The following is a 7,482-nucleotide window of genomic DNA, read 5'->3' as shown; positions in this document are numbered from 1 at the left end:
TAGGACTAAGAATAGAATTTCTTTCTGTGCATTGATTATGGTTGGTATGATTTAGAGAAGCAGCACTAAGTTTCAACTAAAAGTACAAATTTAAATGTAGTAAATTTCTCCTTAGAATAGTCTAGTCAATTTTACAGCTTTAGCTCCTAAGATCTCATTATAGAACTTAGCCATTAACCTGATATTTTGGTCCTAGTTGTATTCATGCATAAATGTTAAGCATTGTCTATTCACTTTGGCTTTGATACAATATTTCTAATGCTTTCTATTGACTCCGATGAGAAACTGTTTTTACTTTTTCAAATCTTAAATATACCATGTTTTAATTTTTAACTCAAAATTATTTTTAAAGAAATCTGTCACTATATTACGTTTTATTGTTTCAATTATATTTTGAAGAAGATTTAAATAATTTCCTTTTTTGGTGCAGTAGGTACAATCAACCACAACTTTTACAAAGGCTGACAAAATATTGCTTCAGTTAGGTGCACAGAACCTGCACAGCCTTCCGTATCATGCTTATCCAACCAATAAATTACCTTTCTAGACAAAAATCATCCCTTGAAATTGCTTTAGCTTTTTCTGAAATAAATGTATTAAACGCATAGTGTTGGGAACACTTTATTTTGCTTTTCATCAAATACAATTATTTTCCACTTGATAGCTAATATTACAGGAGAACCAGATAGGTTTCTTATATTTTACTGTTTCTCATTCATATTGAGTCCAATTTTAATTGCCTCCCAATAAAGATTTCTTCCACCGTCTAAAATGATTTCATAGGCCTCTTAACCCAGGAATTTCTTTGCAAGTAATCTTGAAACATCTCAGAAATATCTATGAAATTCCAATTTTATGCCTGATATCATTTCCCTCAAAACTTATTTTTGAAGATATAAAATATAAAATTTATTTTTTAAAACTTGGATAGCATATAGAGACTGGCTTTTTAGTAGATGTTGAACTTGCTTGGTATTTCCTAAGTCAAATGAATAACAAGTATCTCCCATTTTAGTCACTCTTGAGAAACATGCTAACAATATCACACATACACAAATAGGCTAGTATGTGAAGAAAGTAACAACAGGGAAGGAAATTAAGTGAGAAGTAAGTACCTTTGGGATTTAGAATTCTTAGGAAGCCTTTAAGCATAGGTTAAAAATATCAGGCAAAGAGACTCAAACTAATACTCAGGTGACTGTAGCCTCCACTAGGTTGGTGTGATAAAAAAAATACACTGAGCAAAATCCGACACAGAAAGCTATGTTTAGTTTATTTTGATTCACATTAACTTGAACCAGCTGTTGTGGGTTCATGGACGTTTTTGGAATCTAAGGAAAGCCTTGAATCCTATTCCCGGGGGGAAATGCACTTGAACACAAACACACATGATCTTGCATAAAATTTCAAGTGGTTTGCAGGCTTGCTGAAGCCTGTCCATTAACTGCATAGGGATTTGTATTAGGGCTCTTAATGCTGCAAGTAAGAGAAATTCAACTTATAACATTTTAAAGCAAAGAAAAATGTATTGGCCCATGTGTCTGGGAAGATATTGAGATTACTCACAGAAATGACCCAATTGTTTTAGGAAGCAATACCTACGGGAAGGGCTGGATCAACAATATCACCAGGACATATTCTCTGTCTGCTTCTTATCTCGTCTCTACATCTCTTGGCATATTAATCTTATTTCTTCTGCTACAGGTAGGCCTTCTTCACATGTTAGAGAACATACCTGCCAGCAGATCCAGATTAACAATCCCCGGAGAAACAGCTTCCCTGGGCATCTACGTATCAAACCCAGGGAAGGATTCTGTTTGCTTAGGCCACTTGCTAATCCACCAATCACTGTTGCTCAGATTCATCAAGTTTTAGTCCCATGGCCACCTCTGTGGCAAGAAGGTAAGGAAGGCAGGGTCTGTAACTAGAAGAAAGACAACTGAGCACCTTAAACACTAATAACCAACATCCACACATCATTCCTGCACCAGGAATCAGAGACAATAGAAATAACAGCCAAGGAATTACTTTTCCCCACCTTTATCTGGGAATTATTTCAGGTCATAACCAATTAAATGGGAGAGGGGAGGAGAGGGGAATAAACTGGCAATCAATGGCTAAACTGAGGCTATGTGAAAGGGGTCAGAGAGCATCAGTGCTAGACAGTGGTATGCTGGTAAATTGGCACTCTGGAAAAAAATTGTATGCATAGCATATATTCATATATGTGCACGTAAGTTTATTTTAAGTTTATTAGGAACCCCCAGTGGTGCAATAGTTAAGCTCTTACCTGCTAACAAGAGGGTCTACGGTTGGAACCTACCAGCTGCTTTGCAGGAAAAAAGACTTGGTGATCTGCTCCCGTAGAGATTACAGCCTAGGAAACCTATAAAACAGTTCTACTCTGCCACATAGGGTCACTATGAGTAGGAATTGACTCGACGGCACGCAACAGCAGCATAAGTTTGTTAGAAATGTTACTGATATAAAGGATGTGTTGCACACTTTTTATTAAAAGTGATACAATGTTCAATACTTTTTATTAATTTCTTTTAGCCAGTTGATTCTCTCAGAATGCTTTTGTTGATATTTGCTGAACTTTTTTATCCTAGCCAACCCATGGTTGTAATTGATGAACAGATGTAGTTCCAGCATGAATTTTGACTGACATTTTCTTTATCGTTAATAAATTAGATGTCAAAGCAACTTCTTTGCTCAGATAACAGTTTCTAAACACTGTGAAGACAAGTTCTCAATTTTCTGAGAAGAAAAAATCTAGCCACAATGTAATGGCTAGTCATGACAAACTTTTAAGTTTAATTCACTTTATCAACATTTTCTTGATCATTTTCTTAACTGTAGGTAATCAGCAAAACAATTCAAGTCTTGATGTGCAGCATTTGCCAATTTCTCTGGTGTAAATACTTCCAACACAGCCAATTTTAAGCTACCAACATGACATCACTGAACACAGAGTTGGGAAGAGATGCGAACTATCACATCATTCTGTAGTATTTTCACTGTACGATAGATACAAATAACCTAAAGTGCATAGATAATAGGAAATGGTAGTAAAATAATTTTAAAAAATTGGAAGCAAAAATTTTTTAGTTTTTTTAATCTTGTTTTGCATATATTTATTTGATTGTAAGTTTAAATAATTTTTAATAGCAGCTGCATTTAGCAATCAGCTAACAAAATTCCAAAAATGTCAACAATTGCCTCTCGTGAGCTGGTCTAAGCCAGCTCAGCACACCACTAGACATGGTTTGCAGGATTCCTATGAAGAAAAGATTAGTTAAGAAAACATAAATTCAAGTCATTGTAATATAGAGAGCTGACATGTAATACTGAGGTTCTAACATAGCGTGTGTCACTATGATCTATCTAAAACATATGCAAATACTTTTAGATGACTATTCAGCGTCAGCTGGACAATGGATAAGAAGATGGAAGAGGAATTGATGCCTTTGAATTAAGGTGTTAGTGAAGAATATTGAACATACCATAGATTGCAAGAAGAATGAACAAGTCTATCTTGGAAGAAATACAACCAGAGTGTTCCTCGGAAGCGAAGATGCCAAGACTTCATCTCCCATACTTTGGACTTATTATCAGGAGGAGTCAGTCCCTGGAGAAGAGTACCATGCTTGGTAAAGTAGAGGGTCAGCAAAAAAGAGGAAGGCCTTTGACAAGGTGTGCAACAATGGGCTGCAAAAATGGGCTCAAACAATAACTATTGCGAGGATGGTGCAGGACCCGGTAGTGTTTTGTTCTGTTGTACATAGGGCCGCTGTTAGAACTGACTCGACGGCACCTAACAACATCCAGTGTTAGATAAACTGAAGTTTGAATGGCTTTTCTTCGTAACTTGAGAACTTTTAGATTATTCACCATTGAAAATTTTTTGAATCCATTTTCTTTTATTAGTGCAAATGATTGAGAGGTCATTGTATCACATTTTCAAAGAGTGCAAGTCTCACAAGCTTCACATTACAGACAGAATGGAAGGAAAAGCAGAATCTCTGTAAGCCTTTTCTGCTCCTTCCTTGATGTGTGTGATTAAAATCTGACCTCTATTTCTTTACAGCACGAACTCTATCAGAATCTTTTTCATACTTTAATAATCTTCTAAAAAAAACTGCACTAGACCAAAGTAGGACAATGAGCACTGAGAATATGCTGTTTATGTCGGATATACTTGTCTTTTAGTGAATATAATTTTGCTAAGAAACTAGTAGGAATAAAAAAAATAACATTGAGAAACATTTTTGATCTTTTCCTTTACTTATATATATTTAACATTGAATATAGAAGTATCTGCTTGGTGGCTTTCTGGCAACTAAAACTCTTATTAAGCAATAAAAGACATGGATAAATGAAAAGAATTCCTGAGTACATTAGGTGGGAAACGGGATAGCAATTGTCTCATTTAGTAATTACTTTGTCTTTGATGTTTTATTGAGTATGGACTTATACTGCTTTTAAACATTATACAGCTGTATAAACCTATTTGTTTTCTCAGGGTATGTTTTAAATTTTAATGTCTTTATTTCTTGAATAAGCAAAGAAAAACATACAATTAAGTGAGATAGAGTGAACCAAGAATGTTTCCAAGGAACTGGTTAAAAAGAAAAAGGATAATGAGACTAATAAAAGAAATATATCTGGAGCTTAAGAGAAAAATCATCAGAAATGACTAAAAATAAATTCACATTAGTCTGGATGTCAAATACAGAAGACTTGAATTGGCAAATGTTTTGAGATATATATATATAGTAGACGTTAAGCAACATTAAAAAAAACAACGTTAAGCGACTATATATACATGCGTGTATTATATATATTATATATTTATACATATACATATAAGTATGTATATATGTAGTCACGTGTTGCTTAACTTCCATGACACATTCTGTGAAATAGGACATTATGTGACTTGGATGTTGTGCGAACACGAGATTGAATGCTGCTACCTATAAGTAAAATGTTTTCACTGTTATACAGTAAATTTTTTATTTGTAAGTAGAGAAAGTGCACATCCAAGTAATGATAGTACAGTACATATATAACCCAGTAACACAGGCATTTATTATGACATCAAGACATATTTATTATAGGTTATATATGTACTGTACCCTTGTATGCCTGGCAGCACAATCACTTTGCATACAAGACACATAAGCTTGTTGTGTGCTGGAAGCTGTTGTGTTTGCTATGTCCAGTTACATTTACTGCATCTCATTCTCTCACTGGAATTTCAGAACTTTACTAGATGTATATGTATATATGCAAATGTACATATGGGAATTCCAGTACCCTTAATTGTGCTCATGAGGAACCTTTACATAGATCAAGAGCTGGTTGTTCCGACAGAACAAGGGGATATTGATGGGTTTAAAGTCAGGAAAGGTGTGCGTCAGGGTTGTATTCTTTCACCATACCTATTTAATCTGTATGCTGAACCAATAATACGAGAAGCTAGACTATATGAAAAAGAACGGGGCATCAGGATTGGAGGAAGACTTGTAAACAACCTGCGTTATGCAGATGCCACAACCTTGCTTGCTGAAAGTGAAGAGGACTTGAAGCACTTACTAATGAAGATCAAAGACCACAGCCTTCAGCATGGATTACACCTCAACATAAAGAAAACAAAAATCCTCACAACTGGACCAGTGAGCAACATCATGATAAATGGAGAAAAGATTGAACTTGTCAAGGATTTCATTTTACTTTGATCCACAATCAACATCCATGGAAGCAGCAGTCAAGAAATCAAAAGATGCATTGCATTGGGTAAATCTGCTGCAAAGGACCTCTTCAAAGTGTTGAAGAGCAAAGATGTCACCTTGAAGACTAAGGTACACCTGACCCAAGCCATGGTATTTGCAAGCACATCATATGCACGCGAAAGCTGGACAATGAATAAGGAAGACCAAAGAAGAATTGACGCCTTTGAATTGTGGTGTTGGCGAAGAATATTGAATATACCATGGACTGCCAAAACAATGAACAACTCTGTCTTAGAAGAAGTACATCCAGAATTCTCCTTAGAGGCAAGGATGGCAAAACTGTGTGTTACATACTTTGGACATGGTGTCAGGAGAGCTCAGTCCCTGGAGAAGGATATCATGCTTGGCAAAGTACAGGGTCAGCAGAAAAGAGGAAGACCCTCAATGAGGTGGATTGACACAGTGGCTGCAACAATGAGCTCAAGCATAGGACCGATTGTAAGGATGGCTCAGGACCGGGCAGTGTTTCGTTCTGTTGTGCATAGGGTTGCTATGAGTCAGAACCAACTCGATGGCACCTAACAACAACAACAAATGTGGTCAGATGTTTCCCAAACGGACATTATGTGGCATATGATTATAAATTTATATAATTTTATATATATGTATTTTATTTTTGTTGTTATTGAGAATATACACAGCAGAACATAAACCGATCCAACAATTTCTACGTGTATAATTTAGAGACATTGATTACGTTCTTTGAGTTGTGCAATCATTTTCACCCTCCTTTTCTGAGTTGTTCCTCCTCCATTAACATAAACTCACTGCCCCCTAAGTTTCCTATCTAATTTTTTGAGCTGGTGTTGTCAGTTTGATCCCATATAGATAGCTCTGGAAGGAGCACAATGCTCAAGGCAGACAGTCTTTACTAGTTCAGTTAAATTATTGTTTTATTTTAAGATTACTTCAGGGAATATTTTTGGTTTAAGGTTTAATGATTACCTCAGGGCAATAATTTCAGGGGTTTAACCAGCCTACATAGTTCTAGAAAGACTGTAGTCCATGAGAATTATAAATTCTATGCTGCATTTTTCCCTCTTTTGATTAGGATTCTTCTGTAGAATCTTTGATCAAAATGTTCAGTAATGGTAGCTGGGCACCATCCAGCTCTTCTGGTCTCATGGCAAAGGAGGCAATTGTTCATGGAGGCAATTAGCCACATGTTCCATTTCTTCCTCCTATTCTTGACTCTCTTTCTTTCTTTTTTGCTTCAGGCAGATACAGACCAATTATTGTACCTTGAACTCGCAAGCTTTTAGACTCCAGGTACTATGCAACTAACTAGAAGGTAGAACAGAAGCATTAAATATGTTATTAGGCCAATTAAATGGGGTGTCCCAAGAAACCATGACCCAAAACCTCCAAATCAAAGAAGGAAATCCAATGAGGTGTTTGACTGTATATAAGCACCTCAGCAGCTGCTCTTTTTGGTTTTTTGCCAACATGTCTATCAATTTTTGGCAATTAAATTTTTTACAGGTGTGCAACTTGTAGACAGCAGTTATGCTTAATGAATGCAATTTTTTCCATCACTGTAAATCAAAACTCAGTACTCTATAAGAAATAACCCCCCTCCCCTTTCCCCCTGGTAACCACTAATACATATTTGCCTATTCTTATCTTTGTATATAGTAAGGCCCTACAATATTTGTCCGTTTGTGATTGGCTTATTCTACTCAGC

Source organism: Elephas maximus, chromosome 8 (genome assembly GCF_024166365.1).
Source record: "Elephas maximus indicus isolate mEleMax1 chromosome 8, mEleMax1 primary haplotype, whole genome shotgun sequence".
NCBI classification, from domain to species: Eukaryota; Metazoa; Chordata; class Mammalia; order Proboscidea; family Elephantidae; genus Elephas; species Elephas maximus.
The sequence above is the reverse complement of the archived record's forward strand: the minus strand, read 5'-3'. Positions refer to the sequence as shown.